Raw genomic sequence first — 23,712 nt, 5'->3', positions numbered from 1 at the left:
GAGCATTGGTTGCTCTTCCAGAGGACTCAGGTTCAATTCTCAGCACCCACATAGCAGCTCACAGTTATCAGTAATTCCAATTCTACGTAATATGGCACCCTCACAAAAACATGCAGCCAAAACACTAATGCACATAGAATAAATACATTTTTTTAAAAAAGAGGAGGATTTGCTGAGCCCATCTACTCCAACATACAAGACACATGCAAGGTGAAGGATGTTAATTACCTTGATTCAAGATTCAATTACTCCACAGTCTCTATACATATCAAACATCACCTTACCCTGTAAATATATGACTTACAATTTAAATTGACATTAAGTATGGCAGAAGGAGGACGCCCAGCTAGAAGGACAAAGAGGAAGGATGCCCAGCGCCAGCACTGATGCAGCTTTGATTCCATACGGAAGGAATTTTAGTTCTCATTCCCTCTCCCCCATACCAAAAAGGTGTGTCTGTGGAGGAAACAAGTCATGCAATGCTCCAGATGAAGCACAAACCCATCTTGTTCAACCAAGACAAGTCTCTTCCTTTGTTGAGCTATAAAACACCTAATGCAGCTGAGATTTTTCGCACATAATTATGTATACAATCTACCCTGGATTTTTCCCAATTAATAATAAAACTACAGAAAACAGTAAAGCAGACTGGTCCTGTTGTCTATTTTAGTCTTCACAGCACCTCATCCTGATTTGGATGCCTAGAAGCTAATCATTAGCAACTTATACAAACTGGATTTACATAAGGGGATGGGCAAAATGGGAGCTATTTGTGCACAGGAATGATACTACAATCATATTCAGGAACATCTTGCTTATATTTAATCTTTCCCTGACTCTCCCCACCTTGTTACCCAGCCCCTTCATGTAGGACTTAAGTGCCTCCATTTCATCAGAAACAAAATAATTTTATTTTATGAGTACATTCTCTCAGGAAATCACAGAGACTGCTATTTGACCCGTCTCTACCAAACTGTCTTTTGTTGTTTGCTTTGGAGCCCAGGGATGGGTGATTGGCATTCTGCTAATATTCAAAGAAACCTCAGCCTGCCAGAGCCCGTGTAACTCAACCATTTCTGCATATGCTCACTGAAGCAAGAACACAGGCTGCTGTCTATAAAATAGGAGAGTACCACAGGGAAATGAATACTCCTGAGAATGGAGAAATTCATATCTTGAAATACCATTCTCAGGCACTGAGGAAATCTATATTAATCAGTTGAAATGGAAGGCCATTTTGTTTCAGAGCTAGACTGTAGTCAATAGCTGGAAGAATTTCTAACAATAAATTCTGATAAGCTCTAAATTAGGTACTGAACGGCTGGAGGATGGTGGGATATGTAGTCTTGTGAGCTGTAAAAGAACCACATGGCATCCTGGATTAGCAAGCCACTGCAAAAAGGAAAAGAAAGCTCCAATAAAGCCACCTTTAATTTAGGTTGAAATTACTTTTCCTATGGGATTAAAACACTGTAGTATATTGTATATAACATAAATATTATCTTACCCATTTTCTTAAGACAGAATTTCTCTGTTTAATGACACTGGCTATCCTGGAACTCTCCCTATAGACCAAGATGACCTTGAACTAACAGAGATCTGCTTGTTTCTACCTCTGGAGTGCTGGGATTAAAGTAGTGCACCACCACATCTGGCTTTATCTTATTCATTTTAAGTGTCAAATTCAGTACAATTAAGCACACTGACACTGTACAACCAATCTCTAGAAAATGTTTCCTCTTAGAAATTCTTAATTCATTAAACTACCTATTAGCTTCAGTCAGCCCCTGTATACATTATTCCACATTCTACTTTCTCTCTCTTTAATTTTATACTGTTCACACAACATATAAAAAGAATTTATGTATTTCTTGGGGATTTTTTTTATGTACATGATAAACACTGCTTCTCGGTTTTTAGATGTAGTGCCTAAATTTGAGTCAGGTAAAGCATCTCTTTGACCTACTCATTACCCCTAACAGATGCTGCCTTAAAAACAATCATTTTGGGTTTTGGTACTATTAATATACCTTAAGGCTTTATCCAGTATCCTCTATTTTTCTACATTTATATGCAAAGACTCTGGAATTAATATACTCCGAACTAGTGTATAATACATATTTTTATGTGGTATATCTCCTGGCTACTTCAGACTCATGGTGCCTAGAGCAGACCTCATAATCCCTGTAACCTTCTGCCTCACTGTCACCTAGGTTAGTGAATGTTCTAGCACCCATACTACTGTTCAGGTAAGAAAGGTAGGACCACCCTTAACTATTACATCACCTGTCATAGCACTTACTTATTCATCAAGGCCTATTTATCCTATCTTCTAAGCATCTTGATTAAATGCCAACTCAATGAATAGTGACTCAAAGGAAACTATAATCACTCAGCATTTGATTTGGTAGAAAATATTCATGATGGAGAGGTCTTAGCTGACCAATGAGAAATGAGTCAGGCTATGCCACAAAACTCAGTGCCTGGATCATTTCCAAACAGCCTTTGCAAAGGGACATAGAAAAGAATAGAAAGGGGGGCAAAAAAGATCAGTTTTATTGAAATGTAGTGTAGATGATGAGAAATGTAAATAGAAAACATCATTGTTTTTCTTTCTTCCTTTCTTATAGTCTTTGTGGTTGGGTGATGTTTTCTTGAGTTTTGACACCTTGGCTACAATGAAAAGAGTTCAGTTATCTTGTTTTCTGACTCTACATTTCTTATCTGAAATAAGACAAAGAAGAGACAAGGTAATGTGAAAGTTTAGAAACAAAGCAAGAGATAGGTTATAAACCATCCCTTAGAGTATGGGGATTACAAATTTAAGGTTATTTGATGACCTTGGTAACTGTTATATTGTTCAAATTTCAAAACACTTGCAATGAAAATATGAATCTGTTAGCCTCATAGTAAATATGGACTCATCATTTGATTAGAACAAGACTTTTGAGATTATAGCAACATAACAGTGATCATAAAGATAGGAAAAGATCTGGACAGTGGTGGTGCACCCTTTTAATCCGAGTTGGGAAGCAGAGGCAGGTAGATCTCTGTGAAGCCAGCCTAGTCTAGGACAGCCAGGACTACTCAAAGAAACCATGTTTCAAAACAAACAAACAAAATAAAAAAACCCGAAAAACAAAACAAACAAGCAAAAACCATAAAAGAAAAGATTTTCCCCAAAGGGGGAAAAATCCAACTAAAACTCCACATTTGAGCTACATTACTCTCCAGTTGTCATTTTAATGTACAATTTCACATATTTTTATATTGCCAATTGTCTTACGGTTACTGTTGCTGTGATAAAACACCATGAGCAAAAACAACTCAAAACGCAAAGGTGTTATTTGGATTACATTTCCACATCACAGTTTATCTTTAAAGGAATTAAGGGCAGGAACTAAAACAGGGCAGAAACTGGAGACAGGAGCTGATTCAGAGTTATGGAGAGACTCTACTTGCTGGCTTACTCCTCACGACTTGCTCAGCCTGCTTTCTCACAAAACCGGGGAATCCAAGCCCTTCCCTATCAGTCACCAATCATGAAAATGCTCCATAGGTTTGCCTAACAGCCAAAATCTTATATGAACATTTTTTTTCTCAATCGAGGTTCCATTTTCTCAAATACTCAGTGTCAAGTTGACCTAAAACCAGCCAACATACCTATGTCTTAACATATTTAATCCAGTTTCTTTTAATAAGTTCATGTTTATTATATGAATGAGTTATATGCCATGTTCACAATAGTATGACTTTTGTATTTGTCCAGATGGTTATTCTTACCAACATATTTTCCAGTGCCAGTTGTTTCTCTTCTTATTCGTAAGTGGTATTTTCCTTTGAGGTTGAAGAACACCCTTTAGCATTTCTTTTTGTACGGCTCTAGTGGTTATAAATTGCCTCACCATTTTTTATGTCTGGCACTGTACTTCTTGCTTCTTCATTTTAAAATAATAGTTTTGAGGAGATGTGATTGTCAACTCTGTCCCCCCTGGCCTCTAAGGTTTCTGCTGGTCTGTGGTTGGGAAAATTGGAATAGAGTTGTATGTTGTCTCTTTCCCTTGCTGTTTATAACCCTCCTTTCTTGACTTCTGAGAACATGATTACAATATTTCTTGCCATAGACTTGACTGATTTGATTCTAGCTGGAGACCTTAAGCCTTCTAAGAGATACATGTTTGTGTGCTGTTTAAGGTTTGGGAAATTTTCCATTACTATTTCCTTGAATAAGTTGTTCACTCCTGTCACATTCTGACATTTTTCTTGAACTCCAGCAGTTAGAAAATTTGCTGTGTGGATGCTGTCCCAAGTTCCCACACTCTTTCTTCAATCCCCTTTGTTCTCTTACAATTTTTTCTCTGCTATCTGTGTGTTCTCAAATAGTCTGTCAGTGATGTCAGTGATTCTTGTTTAATCTATTCAGTTATGCCTTCATGTTAAAAACAAAACAAGCAAAACCACAAAGACACACCAGAACAGGGCAAATGCTATCATTACAGATGGTTGTGAGCCACCACGTGGTTGCTGGGATTTGAACTCAGAACCTGTGGAAGAGCCGTCAGTGCTCTTCACCACTGACCCATCTCTTATGAAACACAGCCTTTATGTTTCTTTATTCATTTCATTTAGTAAAATTTTTGAGTTCACTGTTTCTGTTGATTTTTTAAAAAAAATACTTCAATGTCTCAGTTTAATAATTTCAAAAAATCCCTATTTTTCTCTGTCTTAAAATGTGTTGAGTTTCTGGAAACAACCATTTTAACGTCTCTACCAGATATTTTGTATGCATCATTTGTTTTGTGGTTGGTTTCTGTCCTTTTATCGTCTCTAGTTGGTGACACTGTGGTTCCTTGAAAAGTCCTGATGCTTTTACATATGGTTTTAGGCTTCCTTACATGTCCTCCCGAAATTATTACATTAATCATTAATCTCCTGAAGTCTATCAGGAGATTAAAATGACCAATTATGTGGCCACTAACATTGTAACACTGTGACACCCCAGAGCCTATCATATGCCGAGGCCGATGAGGCACAGGAGAAAGACTAAGATCCTCTTGTGATGTCTAGATGTCCATACAAACAAACAGCCAAATCTTTTAAATCTTAACAAAACTTTTGAAAAGGTCATACTATTATCCTGCCTGCTACCTTAGTACACACGTGGCCCAAGACTACCACAGCCAGCAGTAGGTTAAACTTGTTGAATCTCCTTCTGGAAATAGCTCCAGAAACCCTGTTGCTGGGCACTAGCCTAGTGCAAACAACTCTTAGGCTAAACACAGTGTTTGATTTTTTCCGGCCCAGAGATGAGTTCCAAGACAAATTCTTGAGCTGATGTACATGCCTTATTCCCTGGTAGATTGAGTCCTTGGCTATATGGTGTTACCCGAGATCAAGGAATGGCTGACAGATGCAATTGATGCTGGCAATCTGGGTTAATGTAGTGTCACAGGCTAAGAATACAGGGCACAATAGCACAGGATAAAGGTAATTGCATGAATGGAGATCAGTGTCAATGAAGACTACACAATTGTATAGATATGAAAGATGTTTGAATGGACAAAAGCAAATCCCTTAGACCTTTCTTTCTCACCTTCCTCTATACAATAGGTCTGACCAAAGGGATCTCATTGAATGCCAGAGCCCAGGATATTGTTAAGGGTGTGTGTGTGTGTGTGTGTGTGTGTGTGTGTGTGTGTGTGTGATCACTAAGGTACAAGCCAGGAAGCATCCATGTGTATGATGATTGATGCCGGTATTGCAGCCTAGTAAACAGGGAAGAAGTAGGGCAGCTTGGAGACCCATTCCTCCACAACCAGGAGGACTTCGTTGGAAATTTTAGGAATTGCTGGTCAAGCACATTTCTAGTTTCTGTGGCAGTAGCATGGGCTTCCGAAGTCTTTGGTGGTGAAGATTGCTTCAGTCCTCCTTTCTTTCCTCCACTGGGAATGATCATCATTTATGGGATGGGCAGAAATAGATAAAATACTTCCTTTTTAAAATGTAGTACTTATTTGTTTGCAGTCATCGTGGGTAGCTTTAGTTTAGTTTAGTTCTGTTTTGTTTTCATTGTATTCTAGAATTCTCTCAGAGCTCTCTGGAGGATGTGCTTTTAACCTCATCATCCACCATCCTAAGCAATAATTCTTAAGGTAAACTGCTTTATTTAAGGAGCCTTTGCTTCAGTTCCTCAGAGATACCAAGATCACAGTACCTCAGAGATACACTGCTACCTAGGCTACCAAAGAAGCTTTCCAGACCCACAGGCTTGCTGTCACTTGGTCTGACACTAGGAGTGTGGGTTTATGCCCTTGCCTTGGAAAGTTTGGTACAAAGTTCTTCATGTTTGCATTTACCTACCACCATCTACAAAAGAATCATAAGGCTACACAATTGATAAGTGTGTTTATTGGCCTATTTGTAGTAACATTTACAATGCAGAACAACAACAACAAAAGCCTATGGGTATGTCTAGGACACACACACACACATGCACACAAACACACACACACAGATTTCACCCATTTCATTTCCAAAAGTGCTGCTGCTTCTGCTTGTGCCTCCTTAAAGATAAAAGTACCTCAATTTGATGACAAAAATATTCTATTTCCTTATTTCCACACTGAACATTTTCTATTTCTTTTTAGTCATCACTCAGCAATGACATTGGGCCAGCACAAACAAAATGTGTTACAGTAAATATAATTGCTCACTCTGCTGTCATGTCTTTTAAAAAGCTTTTCATATGCCTAGCCTACTATATCACTTCTATTGAAACTCAAGATTTAGTCTAGGTTTTTCATGCTTGCCACCAGCTAATTGTTCTTCTCATTGGTTGCTTTCTGAGTATTTTTGTAGTCAGGAATCTTTTGCTACTAGCTCACAATAGTTAAACACATGCATTTCCTTCTCACGTGTGCATTCAGAAATGCCGTATTGGTGGTTTGAAGTCATTTGTGATAGAAATATTTACACCATGGAGATTCCTAAACACTATACACTGGGCTCGTTCCTCCCACCTTGTGCAGCCTGGTGATGTACAGTGATGAGCAAGCCCTCGCTTGTTTCTTACAGCCCTATCGTTAATGAGTTTTATTTGGCTTTCTAGCTAGGCACAAATATTTTTCTTCTATGCACTTAACGTTGATTAAATTGTTTCAGGAAACTCTTTTGATCACAAATATCATTCTTTTTTTTATTCAATATATTTTTTATTTACATTTCAAATGATTTCCCCTTTTCTAGCCCCCCACTCCCCGAAAGTCCCATAAGCCCCCTTTCTCCCCCTGTCCTCCCACCCACCCCTTCCCACTTCCCCGTTCGGGTTTTGCCCTATACTTCTTCACTGAGTCTTTCTAGAACAAGGGGCCACTCCTCCTTTCTTCTTGTACCTCATTTGATGTATGGATTATGTTTGGGGTATTCCAGTTTTCTAGGTTAATATCCACTTATTAGTGAGTGCATACCATGAGTCACCTTTTGAGTCTGGGTTACCTCACTTAGTATGATGTTTTCTAGCTCCATCCATTTGCCTAAGAATTTCATGAATTCATTGTTTCTAATGGCTGAATAGTACTCCATTGTGTAGATATACCACATTTTTTGCATCCACTCTTCTGTTGAGGGATACCTGGGTTCTTTCCAGCATCTGGCAATTATAAATAGGACTGCTATGAACATAGTAGAGCATGTATCCTTATTACATGGTGGGGAATCCTCTGGGTATATGCCCAGGAGTGGTATAGCAGGATCTTCTGGAAGTGAGGTGCCCAGTTTTCGGAGGAACCGCCAGACTGATTTCCAGAGCGGTTGTACCAATTTGCAACCCCACCAGCAGTGGAGGAGTGTTCCTCTTTCTCCACATCCTCTCCAACACCTGCTGTCTCCTGAATTTTTAATCTTAGCCATTCTGACTGGTGTAAGGTGAAATCTCAGGGTTGTTTTGATTTGCATTTCCCTAATGACTAATGAAGTTGAGCATTTTTTAAGATGCTTCTCCGCCATCCGAAGTTCTTCAGGTGAGAATTCCCTGTTTAACTCTGTACCCCATTTTTAATAGGGTTGTTTGGTTTTCTGGAGTCTAACTTCTTAAGTTCTTTATATATATTGGATATTAGCCCTCTATCTGATGTAGGATTGGTGAAGATCTTTTCCCAATTTGTTGGTAAAAGTCAAAAGTATTCTACCTCTCTGACATTTTTAGGCATAAAGATCTTTATCTAGTCAAAACCACAGTATTCTTTCTAATTTTGCTTGTCAGGGGCAGAGTATCAAGCAAGCTTTAATCTCTACATTATCACTGGAGACTTCTGCTTGCATTTCACAAGGGAGTGCTGTGACAATGGTGTGTGTGTATAGATAATCTGTTAAGTTCCCAGCACTGGAACTATGGAATGTCAATATGTAACCCATTAATGCTGCTAAAACTCTCAACTTTTAGAATATGACTAGTAAGTCACAGTGGTTGCCCCAATTTTTATTGAAGACTTTTTCTCCAGGATTGCAGGGGAAATTGGGAACGTGGTGATGCTGTACTTATGTATCAGCCGCTATTTTTAGTATTTTTAATGTGTTAAACAATGTGATCATCACATTGACCTTAAAAATTGTACTATCATAGAGTCATTTTTTTAATATTTATTTATTATATACTGTAATTATATATTTATTATATATTTATGTACACTGTAGGTGCCAGATCTCTTTATGGATGGTTGTGAGCCACCATGTGGTTGCTGGGATTCGAACTCATGACCTTTGGAAGAGCAGTCAGTGCTCTTACCCGCTGAGCCATCTCTACAGCCCCATAGAGTCATTTTTAAAATGGTAGTAGGCATAAAATGTTAAGTAGCTTGCTTAAATTCATACAGCCAGTAAACAGCAGAATGAAGATGTCTACTCTTCATGAAGAAAATTGCCTAGCGCTCCTAAGTGCTAGGTTATGTTGCTTAACAACACAAAAAATAGGGACAAGTCTTCTGTGGCATAATAGTATACCCCTTAAGAAAGCCAAAGTGTATCTAGCAGCTCCATTTGGGAGCACCTTTTCTGATCAATGACTTTCCATTCTAGTAGTGAATTGCTGTTGTTTGCATGAAGCTTAAATAAAAATGATTTTCCACAGTAGCAAACCTCTGAGATGATCGCAAAGATACAAATGTCAAGCCACTCAGAAATGTCAAGAGTGTTAGGCCCTAGAATAGAAGCCATTCAGAGTCCACCTGTATTTTCTACTGCAGTTGTCAACATTTCTCCTCCAACTTGCACTAGAATCAGCTGCTGCACGTATGTATCCAAAGCCTGGGAAAGCAGCTGTGACTATTTTCTAGGAGTACTGGCCAAGTCACGTACTGGAGCCACATACAAGTCACTTCTACTGGCTCATGAAAGTCAGTCACTAGTATTTTAAGAATGTTGTGAGGCATGGCCATCATGAAACTTAAGTTAGAGAAGCTTGAAGTTAAAAATTACACCTAGAAAATGCTCAACATTTCTTACTTTCTCAAGATTGCACTATGTTTTGTTAGCATCTATGTTGTTGATGTTATGTATGGTTATTTATGTGTATGTGCAGTAGAAACAATACGAACTAGTACAAACTACTAATGGAACTCTATAGCCCTTCTAATTTCATGATCACCGACACCATGTTGACAGTTTGAAGTATGATGGTTTTATCTCTGATGGAAAGGATTTCATCATGAAAGTCAGAAAGCCTTAAAAACTAGAGCTTTTCCTTTGGACTAGTTGATGAGTAAACAGTTAGCATAATATAGTTCCTTGTGCTCTGGCCTATAGTGGCACTTTCCTCCCCACCAGGAATACATTCAGCCTGACATGAAACACAGGGGGACAGGAGTTGTCAAGTATAGACTCAGACTATGAATAGCTTCTTACCTGCAGGTCAAGATTTCAAAGCTCTCACCTCCTCCCCTCAACACAAAGCTTCACTTATCTGAAACAGCATAGTAATACCTTTCAATTCATAGATGTCCATCTGCTTCTCCCAATATTCCAGTCACCGTACATTTTATTATTATTCTTTTATTCTATTCTATTTCATTTTCTTTTCTTATATGTGTGTCAATGAGATATGTGGGTATGTGTGTTGCATGATTGTGCGTGAGTACGCAAGGGTATACACCTATGTATGTGCAGACACTAGTGGAGGACATCAAGTATCTTACTAAATCATTCTTTACCTTATTCACTTGAGACAGAGTCTCTCAGTGAATCTGGATAGGCAGGCAGGCAGGACACTGTAGCTGTCCTCTGGTCTTGGCTCCTCACGTGCTGGGATTGCAGGTAAATGAGAATTTGTCACCATGCTGGGCTTTTTATGTGGCTGCTGAGATCTGGATGAAGAGACTAATATTTGCACAGCCAACTTTTACTCACTAAACCATCTTCCTGGCCCCAAGTCACCACTTTAGATGCTGGTGATATGTTTCTAATGAAAACAAACTAACATTCCCATCTTCATGGAGTTTTTGATCCTGTTAGGGTGGGAAGGAGAAAATAAGCACAAAAATGGGATATTGTATGTAGTCATGTGACAGGCGTTAAATACGGACTGTTACTTTAGATTAGATGGTGATGGAAGGCCTGCGTGAGACTGTTGAGATGGCTCGGTGTCTCAGGGGATAAAGGCTCTTGCTACCAAATATAAGCCTGATCCCAGGGAACCACGTGGTTAAAAAAGAAAGAACCAATTCCAGGAACAGATAGTCTGACTTCCATATACTTGTTAAGGCATACATGCATCCCTGCAACACATGCATGCATATACAAAAACACACACACAAAAAAACAATTGTAAATTTAAAAGAAAGGCATGTTGAAGTTAAGTCCATGTTAATGGCAATGAGAGACAGGGCATCCACATGATGCTCAGGAGCATCTTTTCAAGCAGGAAGAACCGCAGGCCGGAAGGCTTTGACACAGAAATGAAGCATGCTTACTTACGCCCATCCTAGAAGTTAAGAGCGTAGATTATAGATTCAGCTCACTCGGCTTTGTTACTAGCTCACCATCTGCTCTGTGACCCCAGACAATTCATTTCAATTCTTTGGGCTGTGGCTTTCTAATCTCTAAGATACTCTGAAAAGGCAGCACAAGCAATCATGACTCTTACTGCATGCAAAGTGCCTGGAACAAAGAACATAAAATTGCCACCCACCTATAACAGTGATAGTAGTAGTAGTAGTAGTAGTAGTAGTAGTAGTATCAATAGTATTGACACTAATAATGGCTTGTACTTATGAATGGAGTCAGTAATTATAGTGACATGCCATTAAGCTACAAATGGAAGATTTTGAGAACTGAATGCTTTATAATGCTATCATATCTATTATATAGTGTTCACTCTTCCTCTGAGCCTTCAGTCTTTTCTGGATAGAAGTTCTTCAAGTGGTTGTCTTCTAGAAAATTTAGATTTTCTGCATTTTGGTAAAACAATAAAGCTTCACCCTTCTCTGTAATACTGGACCACATAGAACATGTAGCATCTATCAAAAGTAGCTTTCTGATTTTATGCAGAGAAACTGTCTTTACAATGGGATAGACTCTGGGTCTTGGTAGGCTTGTTCTACCTCCAAGACTAACAGTAAGACATCATTGGCTACAGTGGTTCATGAAATCCCTTGGATATGATTCTAGGTTTCCTTGGATGCTAATGATCTCAGCATGATCACTGTACCTGCTTATACTGATTTCCAATGTCTACTGCAAACTCTGTGAGACATCATTATGCAATTGAATCTCTACAGTTATATTCAGTTTCTGGAAAGTGACAAATACAAATTGCGCTTTGGCCAGGGAAAATTTATTCTAATTCTATTTAGCCTGAGCCATGTCTTGAATATCTTCTAGCATTTGGCGGAACAGAAGCGAGCACAGCATTTGACAGCTACCCCAGAACAGGGGACCAGATCATGGGCTTCATAGTCACACTACATTTGCTTAGATTCCAGCCCTTGCTGTTACTGTCTATATAATATTTAAGTAACTTAATATCCTTTCTGTGTTGTAGTAGTTTAAACTATAGAATAAGAATTAGGCTATCACCAGAAAAGTAGTGAATGCTCAATTAATATTATAAATTAGTAATTTAATCATCAACATCTTATGTGACCTTCTGCATGGACATCCATTTTTTAAAAAGTCTAGATAGTACATTATTCCATCTGATGATGTGTTTTCCAAAATAAAAGCAAGAAAAATTATGGTTTATCGTGTTGACAATTACCTGTACGGGTATCACCCTTGGACCTACACTGAAATGCGTGCACCTAGTGATGCATTATTGAATTTATTAACACCAAAGGCAAAGCTCTAAATGCCCAGGAGTTTCTCCTTGGCTTAGATGCTCATTGATCTGTGAGGTTCCTCATATGTAATTGAGCCTTCATCTGAATTCTTAATTGTAGACTTTGTCCTTGATAGAGTTTTCTCTACTCTCAGACAAGAGCCTATCATAAAACAACTACTCACCTCTGCTAAATTTTAATCTTTCTTAGTAAGCTAAATAATAATAAAGATGATTCCTTTAGCATCATGATACGGGCTCTTTTCATGGCAGATTGTTCAATTTAACTGTGTTTGGTTCTATAGGAAGCCTGTTCTAGATATTTTGTTTGGAAAAGAAAAGCTACCAAAAAGTTAACTTGCAAAGTTCTCTTAGATCAGTGGTTCTCACATTCCTAATACTGCAGCCCTTTAAGGCAGTTCCTCATGTTGTGGTGATCCTTAATGATAAAAATAATTTTCATTGCTGCTCCATAACTATAAACATCTTATATGCAGCATATGCGACATGCGACTCCTGTAAAAGGGCTCTTGACTCCTAAAGGAGTCGCAACCCACAGGTTGAGAAAACACTATCTTGGTAGTATATTGTCACTTCCTCAAAGATTCCAGATTTTGCTAACAGAATACGTTGACTACTGAATTCCACATAAACTGTTTCCACAGAACCTGATTACTTCTGGCTTATCTTCCAAACATGTTTGACACTTGCATAGGATACCATCAAAACAGAGCTATTGGTAAAGTAATAATTATCCCTGGGTAAGTTTATGCCTTAAAAATAACCCTCATGAACTACTTAGTATGATTAGCTCCATTTTATTAAGCAGAAACATGAGGTTCTGTACGTTTCAGTGCTTTGCTGAAATTATCCTAATACAGTCACAGAGCTAGGATTCCATACAGAGTCACCCGATGTTAGAAACCCTGTCTTTGCCATATGCTCAACCAGGCCTTCAGTAAAGAACAGCAGTCAGTTAGAACATAGCCAGCTGTAATACTGTCTGCCGTAAATGTGGCCAGCATGGTCAGACTCTAGTCCATGGACATTTGTATACCAGCAATAACTGAGGTCCTGGATGACCAAAAAGAAATCTTGGTTAGGGTTGCCTTCCTCCCACCTTTGCAAATTTCCTGTTTTGACAACGTTTTTGCTTATACTTGTATTTAGGTTCAGTTTTCACCGAAGTCCATTTTGGTTTAGTGAACTAGTTGCCTCAAAATTGACTCCTAGTTACTGGCTCTAGGTTAAACCTAAAACTGGTAGTGAGACAAATTAGTGGCTCAGTATCTAAGCATGTGAAACAATTCTCACATGCACACACATTCAATCATACTACAGTCTGCCTTTCAGAAATTTCTAAAGCCAGAGAATCTGTGTGGTTTCCTACTGTACCCAGTAGGTATGCTGAGAGCCTAGGTAGGTAGGGAAGTCTGTCTTTCTGTATCTTCCGCACAGCTGCCACCTCTACTATCTGTAAGCATCTACCTGCAGCATGAGAACCTAAACATTATTAGTGTTGCCTGATGAACAAACCCAGGTGCAAGTGAATATGGAGTAACACAGCAATGGGTAGTTTTCCATTAGGTGTTTTATAAAAGCTGAGGTTCATCTCTTGCTGCAATGCAAAATTAGATCATGCCACTACTCTGCTTAAATCTTTCAAGAGCTTGCCATTGCCTAGAGGGAAGTGTTCAAATGAGTTAGCACAGCTTCCCCAATCTGTCATGACAGTGCTTTTCAAATATTTTTCACTAAGATCAACAGCAAAAACAACAACAACAAAAAACTCTACCTACTGTCCACTGTTTCTTTTGCTTATTTTTTGTTTGTTTGTTTGTTGTTCCTGGAAGTTCACAACTTTTACTCTGCAAAGTATATTCCTTTAGAGTACATAAAAACACATTCACCCAAATCACCCAGGATCTTGCCAGTTATCTAGGCACCTTCTTTAGTATACATAAGTTACTTACGTAGGCTCTGAAATCAGACTAACCTAGGTTTTGGACTCTAATTCTTCAACATGTTACCTGAGACATTTTCTATACAGTGGTTAAACACTGAGTCATTTTCTCTACCCACAAAAACCAAGGTAATAATAGAGTTGTTCGGGATTATGTAATGTGTGTAGAAGTGTTGAACACAGGTTTTGGCACATAATACATACTCAATAAAGGGTAGCTATTAGTATAATTGCAATAATTACTATTATTACTGTTATGATGATTTTGGTAACGATGGTGAGTTGAGGGAGTCATCAGGTCTTCCACTAAGAAAAGCCCGATGTTATTTATTCTACTTTTTAGACTAAACCTCTGTTTTTATTTCTTAGAAAAGCTTCGTGTTTACTTTGCCTTCTGATTTTATGCTTGTGCCTTCAGCACATTCAACACACACAGGATTGCCTGTTTTTGTTTGTTTTCTTTTAGACTTTAAGCTTTTTTTGTTTTAGACATAAGCACTTTAGTTTTCTTGATACAAACCCCTCGAGGTCAGCCTGTGTACAAGCCACACACAGATTTTGGCGGTTTCCCTTGTATGCATACACCACAATTTGCTTGCCCATTCATCTGTTGATGGATTCTGAGTTACAATACCACTTTTCGGTATTGTGAGCAGTGCTTCTCATTATTTGTGAGCCTGTATGTGCCAGATCTCCAGTCTCAAATTATTTTTGGTATATAACCTAGCAGTACAGTTGATGTGCCCCATGATAAATCTGTGTTTACCTTTTTGAAGTATCACCGAATTGTTTTCCATAGTGACTGTACCCTCAGGCAATACAGAAGCATTCCAATTTTAGCACAGGTGAGTGCCAACATGGTGAGTGATCTCCCATTACAGTTGCTTTTATTAGTGCCATCTAGTGATTGTGAAATCATGTCACATTATGGTTTTGATTTGCATCTCAATACTTTGAAACGACACTTAACATCTTTTTCTGTGTTGACCATTTGCGTGTCTTTGGAGAAATCATTTTTCAAATTATCTGATTCTCTTATCTAATCTAGGTGCTTGCCTTTTTGCTACTGAGTCTCAATATATGTTCAAGTTACAAGGTCTTTGTTCAGTATTCTCTCCAATTCTGTGATATTTCCATCCACCTCTGTTAATAGTATTTCTAATGTGCATGTTTTAAGCTTAATAAAGTTGAGTTTGTCTATTTCTTCTCAGTTCTTGTACCATGACTATTTTACCTAAGAAACCATTTCTAAATGCAATAGCAAGATAGTTATGTGTCTCCAAAAATTGTATAGCATTAGCTCTTACATGTAGATTTTTCACCTGTTTTGAATTATATGAAGTCCTAGTTATTATTTTGCCTTAATTCTTGGATAAATAATATACTGTTCAGGAACTCCTTTCCCACACCTACATCTTGTAGGGTACTGCCTATGTTTTCTTTTTTCATGTTTTACATTTTAGTCTTTGAGATATTTGGAGTAAGATGTGGAAGTTGGACACTCTGAGGGGGGAGTGAAGCTGATTATAGGAAAAATAGAAAGATGCATATAAGATGCAAGATATGGGAGGGATGCAGGTCTATACCATACCAGCAACAAGTGTATTTCTCATAGCCTTCTGTTTTTAATTACTTTTTTTTACAGTCAAGTCATTGCCCACTTCCCAGTCCACCCTTCCACAGTTCCTCATCCCATTTCTCCTCCCACCTGTCTCCAAGAGGATGCTCCTCCCCACCCACCACTCCCCCACGCCCCCATCCCTACCCCTGACCTCCAATACCAGTATTCTCCACTGCCTAGGGCCTCAAGTCTCTCAAGGGTTAGGGGCATCTTCTCCCATTGAAGCCAGACCAGGCAGTCCTTATACTGTGGGAAGTAAAGCCACAGGCTAAGAGAAACAATTTGTTGAAATTTACATAAGACATTTGATCTTACATAAAAAATTCCCTGTTCCTTCAACTTAAGTCAATAGAATCTTCAGCCTCTAGCCTTGAGCCTTATGTGCACATCCTCGTATTATCCCATGCCTCAGAACTCCAGGAAATCATCCAAGAGGCCCTAATGCCTTGGCTCTGCCTGGCAGGCAGACTTTTCTTTTTCTTCCTCTCTCTTTTCTTTGCTTCAGAGAATCGGCAAATGGATTCTGACAGTGATAGGCATGGGTCTAATTTCATTCTTCTGCATGTAGACATCTAGTTTTCCCAGTACCACTTGGTGAAGATGCCTTCTTTCATCCAGGATATGTTTTCTTTTTCTTTTCTTTTTCTTTTTTGTGGAATCTTTATCGAGTGTTAAATGGCTGAAGTAATAATATATACTCATGCTTGAGTACATATACCCAATTTTCCCCACTGGTATATATATTTCTTTTTGCACCAGTACCATATTATTTTTATTATTGTGGTTCTGTTGTGTCTATGTTCATGTTTGACAAGTGATAAGAATCCTAGCACCACATGTGGGAAGATTGTTTGCCCCTATTAAGTGATTGGGTATGCTTATAAACATCCAGTTCATCGTAGGCATATTAGTCTCTCCGTTCTATTATATTGAGCTATATGTCTATCTGTATATCAGTACATCACTACTTCTATATTTAAAAATATCAATTTATTCTTTTGAAATTTTATACATTTATAAATTTTGGCCACATCTGCCTACCACTCCCTCTCTCTAACTCCCTGTAGTTCCCTGACTTTATCTCCCTCCCAATTTTGTGTTCTCATTTTTGTGTTGCTAGAAATCCCTTGAGTCTAATTGGTACTGCCTGAATGCTTATGGTCATGTGGCCCTCCTCTGAGCATGGGAAACAATCACATTCCAAACTAAAAATGCCTCTCCCTCCCTCAACAGACACCAACTGTTACTTTCTATGTTAATTATTATACCTTTGTAACTAGTTTTGAAATTGAGAGCTGTAAGTTTCTCATAATTGATATGTTTCTTTTTCAAGATTCTTGTCTAGTTGAGACCTATGTAATTCCAAGTGGATCTGAGGGGAAAAAGTTACATTCCTGACAAAAAGACAAAATTTGGATTTTGATAAGTATTACTATGAATTGCTATAAAACTTTGAACATCATTGCATTTTAGTAATGTCATCTCCTCTTACACAGACACGATATGTTTCCCTACTTGTTTAGAATTCTTTTAAATTCTTTCCTCAATATTTTGTATTTTTCCATATGCAAGGCTCAATTCTTCAGCTAAATGTATTCGTACCTGTTGTTATTGGTATTCTCTATTGCCAAGGTGAACAAACTTGCGATTATGTGTGGCATAAACATCTCCACAAGTTTTTAAGGCATATTTCAGATAAGTTTGACTAAGAAAGGAAAACCAACCCTGAATATGGATGGAGCTCTGTATTGAGTAAAAAGTGAAAAGGCATAAAACTAGATAAGTACCAGCATTTAGTCTCCTTGCTTCTGATTACAGATTCAATGTAACTAGATGTAACTATCAGTCTTTTTTCAAATGTATTCCCCACTGCTCTCTTTAGATAGAAGACAACATCAAATCCCATTGGAGATGGTTCTGAGCAACCATGTGGTTGCTGAGAATTGAACTGAGGACCTCTTAACCACTGCGCTATCTCCCCAGTCCTGGAAACTAGCAGTCTTATGCTCCAACCAACAACCATACCTTCTCTACTCTGGGAGACTGTATTCCCTCAAACTGCGATCCCAAGAAACCTTTTATTCCTTTAGTTTTTGTCAGACATTATGTCACAACAACAAGAAAAATAATGTTTTATTTGTCAGATGTTTTTGTAAATGGAGTTGTTTCTTAACTTTACAAATTATTCATATATTAATACTCTTCAAAAAGAATTTCAAAGCTTCATTTCATCTAGAATTATAGTAATTATAGTATTGCTACCTTTTATCTCATGAACACTAGGAAAATTAAGAAGTGGAAAACTGTTGTGGGAAATATTAAAAATGAGAGCTGACATGCTCCCGCACTAGTGCCAGCAAGACAACCAGGAGAGCCACAGAGCTCACACCAGGCCACAGGGCTCCTTCCTGTGTGTCTCGCTTGGTAGTCTCTCTGCCTGCCATCTCTCCTGGGGCACCCCGAGTTCCTCCTGCTACCATACAACGCCCCCCACACCCCACAATCTGCCTCCTCATCACCTAATTACTGGTAGAATCAAGACTCTTTTTTTTTTATTTTATTTTTCCCCCCACTCCCGGAAAGTCCCATAAGCCCCCTTCTCTTCCCCTGTCCTCCCACCCACCCCTTCCCACTTCCCCGTTCGGGTTTTGTCGAATACTGCTTCACTGAGTCTTTCCAGAACCAGGGGCCACTCCTCCTTTCTTCTTGTATCTCATTTGATGTGTGGATTATGTTTTGGGTATTCCAGTTTTCTAGGTTAATATCCACTTATTAGTGAGTGCATACCATGATTCACCTTTTGAGTCTGGGTTACCTCACTTAGTATGATGTTCTCTAGCTCCATCCATTTGCCTAAGAAAGAATCAAGACTCTTTACTTGATCTTAGCCAAAATGCCAAGAAGTGATGAATCAAGACTCTTAATGCTTAATTATCCAATCAGATTTAAGTATAAATAATATTACAATTTACAAGATGTCAATATAATAATTTTAGAATGAATTGATAATGATAAAAGCTTTATCCCAAAATTTCTAATTGTATAAAAACTTAGCTATTTGTGGCTAGTAAATGCCACACAGGTCCACATCTGAAACCATCTCGGTTCTCCTTCCTTCTCCTTCTGCCACCTCTCTGTCTCCCCAACTCCTAGCTCTGCCTTCCTTTTCTTGTTCAATCACAGGCCTTCTACTGCCCTAATGTGATTGGACAGGGAAAACCTTGCAACATTTCATCCTTTCTGTTTAAGAAAACAGTCTAAAAGAATTAGCTAATAACTATAGTTAACTAATATTTAACTATATTAGCAGGTCCAAAGGCTTTGGAATCTGCACCCATCCTAATCATAAACAAATAAACATTGCCTTACTTCAGTCACCATTCTATAACAAAGTATCCTAGATTAGATGTCTGATAAATAACAGAGTTTGGTTTCCTAATGTTCTCTTGGTTTTGAAGATCAAGGTCAATATGTCTAGTGAGGGTACCTTTTCTGGTTTGTCAACGACAATGACTTCTATTACCTCACATAGTAGGAGGAACAAGGCAGATCTCTGACTTTTCTTTTAGAAATGAACTAATATTGATCATGAGATTGCTGCTTGAATGATAGTGTTGCCTTCCAAGTGATGCGTTGCCTAATGCCAATAAACAAATTAATCATTAGGTTAAATATATACATATGGGGATTCAAACATGCAGAAAATAGCAACTAGTATATTATAGCACTACCTGGAAAGAATATCATCTAGACACATGATATACTCAGTTATGTATGTCTTAAAGACTATGGGAATCAAATAAGTTAAAAAAAAAAAAAAAGCTCCAAATCTGATCCCCTAAGCCAGAATCTATTCACTGTTCCCAAGATGTCAAGGGCCACATGATATGTTTCTGCCTGGTTGAACTTGTACTCACCAAGGTCAATCTACTTCCACCTGGCTGTTCTTTAAAATGTCTTGGATTTTAGAAAAGGTTCAGTACTTACTTCTCTACAATGATTATGTAGCAATCTAGACTTCACACAGGAAAGGGATTTATTCCTTGAATATATCTCATTATACTGAAATTTTTTTTATTTTCATCTGATCCTTAACAAACCAGAACCAATGACTTTGTACCTCAGAGAAAGCAAGCCCTTCTACCTCAGGGGCATTTTGGGACTTCTCTTCTTACATGTACTTCTCTGAGAAATTTCTTCCAGACTCTGTGCTGTTTGGTTATCTGATTCTGGTATTTTCATACCACAAAAGACCTTAAGGGAAGTCATAAAATTACCTTCCAATAGACTTCCATTCTATTTACTTTCAGTACATACTTGGGACCACCAACACTGTTACCAAGCTGTTCCTGATTTTGGAGGGATTATTCCCTTTGATCAGTTCACAGCCTAATGACTACATGCAGCACAGCAGCACAGCAACGAGAATTTAGAATAGGTCATATCAACTGATAGACTATTAATACTGGGACTAGAAATTTTTCATACATTCCTAAATGTGTCATGGTGTATAAGCTCATCTCTGGCTGAGAAGCACTATATTAGCTGAAATCTCTTTCTGCTACATCTCCTACTCAAGCACAACTCACCCATATTCCTCAAGTCCTTGTGTCCTCAAGTTACTGCTGTCTACCTTACAATACAGCTTATTTCTAGGCAACCACAGTTTTCCTACTACTCTCCTGCACTCTCTTGAGCCAGATGAGTGTTTTTTTTTTTTAAATATAAATTTTGGGCTGCTACAAACAAACAAATTTCTGCTTTTTAAAGCATTCATAGAAAAATGTAAACAAATAAAATGATTAATAAAAAATAGTAATACATATAAAAAGAAAAAGAATGGTGGCTAGTAAAAATGGTGAGGATAAATGTCTAAATAAATCATTATTTTCTACATAGTCCTCCTTAATAAGGACTCAAGTACTGGCTAGTTTAGGTCAACTTGACACAACATAGAGTTATCTAAGAAGAGGAATACACAACTGAGAAAATGTGTCTGTAAGATTTGCCTGTAGGCAAGTTTGTGGGGGGTATTTTCCTAATTAATAATTGATGGGGGGCATTGCTGATTCTGTGCGCTAGAAGACTGCAAACTGAGCAACCATGAGGAGCAAGCCAGAAGCAACACTTCTCCATGGCTTTTGCATCAGCTCCTGCCTCCAGGATCCTGCACTGCCTTCCCTGGATGATGAACTACATGGTTCAAACTGAAATAAATGCTTTCCTTCCCAAGTTGCATTTGGTCACATTGTTTAATCACAGCAATAGAAATCCTAAGCAACATGAGTCTACACCCATTTATCCTAGAATATGCAAAGTTACTACTTGGGAGTCTAAAGCAACAGATGTTGTCAACTTAAAGACCTTCTATTTCAAGCAAACTTCCTTTGACATATCCAACCTGAATTGTCTTACTGTTAACACCACAGCAAGGGGTCAATAAGAGACAACTACGAGTTATTAGGCAAGTAGTCCTGTGACAAAGAAAAGCTCTAGAAATTGTAAAGACTTACAAGACATTAAGAAAAGAAGAAGAAGAAAATGACATCCTGGATTTGTGTGTGCCTTGTTGCTATAGTTTGCAGATGCACATACTAATCTCTGGAATACTTGCAGATGCTTTAGACCACTTTACCTATGAATTTCCCCAGGAAATAGTATTTCCTTTCACCTATAAAGCAGAGCTCCAGAAAGAAGGAAGTGTTGCTCTTTAAACAACACCTTTGATTGCTCCCTGCATGTCTGCATCAGAATCCCTGAAAAGAATCTGAATGTAAGCTAATTCCTTAATGTTTTGAGCCTAGTGGCCTCCTCTAGTCATATCAGCATCTTCACCCCAGTACCACTATGTGTTCTTTGACAATTATGGTCAATCCACAATGGCTTTTTTTTCTTGTTCTTAAACATGACATGCTATTTTTTCCTCTAGGTCTTTGCACTCACTGCTCACTATCCAAGATGTTCTTTCCTCTACACAACTTTTAATTTCTCTACCATCTTGAGGTATCTCCTTAAATAATGCTTCCTGAACTGGCCAGTGGGGGCACATGCCTGTGATCCCAGGACTTGGGAGGCAGAGGCAGGTGGATTTCAGAGTTTGAGGCCAGCCTGGTCTACAGAGTGAGTTCCAGGACAGACAGTGCTACACAGAGAAAAACAAAAAAACAAAACAAAAACAAGAATGCTTCCTGAAATAGTTTGTTCCACACACAACAATTTAAAACACTACTCCATCGCAGTATCCTTGCTCTACTATGATCCATTCACGTGCCTGATACTTTTTCTCTTTCATACTTATGACACTCACTGGGGGCAGGATTGGTTTGTATGCTTTCTCTTTTACTGTACTGAACTCTCTGAAGATGTATACTGTTTATATTATCCATCATTTATAGTGCATCCCCAGAGTCCAGAGCAGTGTCTGTCTGACATGTGATAAGCACTGGAAACGTATCTGTCAAATAAGTGTGTACAAATTGAAGTGTTTGCCTTGTGAGGCAAATTAAATTAACTTGAAGATTTAATTTGGAAAAAAAAACAGTTGTCAATCGGTATTTAATTTGATTCCAACACCTTTTCCATGGCTAATTTGATCTAAGATGGTTAAACTTTTAGATGAAGCACAAATTGGATCATGTCATTACCTTGTTTAAAGCCCTTCAATAGATCACCATGGACTATAGAAAAATGTTCAAAAGAGCTGACAATGTTTTAAAGGGGCTCTGTAACAATGTGTTTAAACTTCGTTTTGACAATGACTTATAGTATGAAATATAATTTACATTGTAATTCGTACTTATCTGTCTTATATGACAATTAGTAGCTGAAGTTAGTTAAAGTTGCAGAAAATAAGTCTTATTTTTACTACATGCAGTATATGGCAATTTGGTTTTTCAAATTGGATGAGATTTCATACATACATATGATGTGTTTTGATCAAATTCAAACCCTATTCTTTTTTTTAATTGCTAACTAGGCTCTTCTACCTTCTTGTATTAAGTAATTTCTTTTTTATCTTTTCTTTTATTTGATATCTTTTCTTTTATTTCTTTATTTCTCTATTAACATTTCAAATCTTATCCCCTTTCCTAGTTTTCTGTCTGGAACCTCCCTCAACCATCCCCACTCTCCCTGATTTTATGTGGGTGCTCCCTCAACCATCCCCACTCTCCCTGCTTTTATGGGGGTGCTCCCCCAACCATCCCCACTATCCCTGATTTTATGGGGGTGCTCCCCCGACCACCCACCCACTCTTGCCTCCCCACTGTGGCATTCCCTTACACTGGGGCATTGAGCCTTCACAAGATGACCCAAAAAGGCCATCCTCTGCTACATATGTAGCTATAGCCATGGGTCCCTCAGTGTGTACTTTTTGGTTGGTTGGTCCCTGGGAGCTCTGATAGTTGGATATTATTGTGTCCTTTCTCTTAACTCCTCCATTGGGATCCCCATGCTCAGTTTAATGGTTGGCTATGAGCATCTGCCTCCATATTTGTCAAGCACTGGCAGAGCCTCTCAGGAGACAGCTATATCAAGCTCCTGTCAGCAAGAACTTCTTGGCATTAGCAATAGTGTCTGGGTTTGGTGACTGTATATCAAACCCTAATTCTTTATCCTGCAATTTCCCTGTTATCTCTCACTACCATTTTCTCTTCCATGCTCCTTGTTTTTAAGTCAATTGAATCTACTTAGTTCTCCATGTGTGTGCATGAGTGCAGGACTACTCTACTAGAGCACTAGAACTCTCTCAGATGTCACATCCCTGATTAAACTCTCTCTCTGCGTCTCTGTGTCTCTGTATCTCTCTGTCTGTCTCTCTCT

This window comes from Apodemus sylvaticus, chromosome X (genome assembly GCF_947179515.1).
Source record: "Apodemus sylvaticus chromosome X, mApoSyl1.1, whole genome shotgun sequence".
NCBI lineage: Eukaryota > Metazoa > Chordata > Mammalia > Rodentia > Muridae > Apodemus > Apodemus sylvaticus.
Note: the sequence above shows the minus strand (reverse complement) of the source record.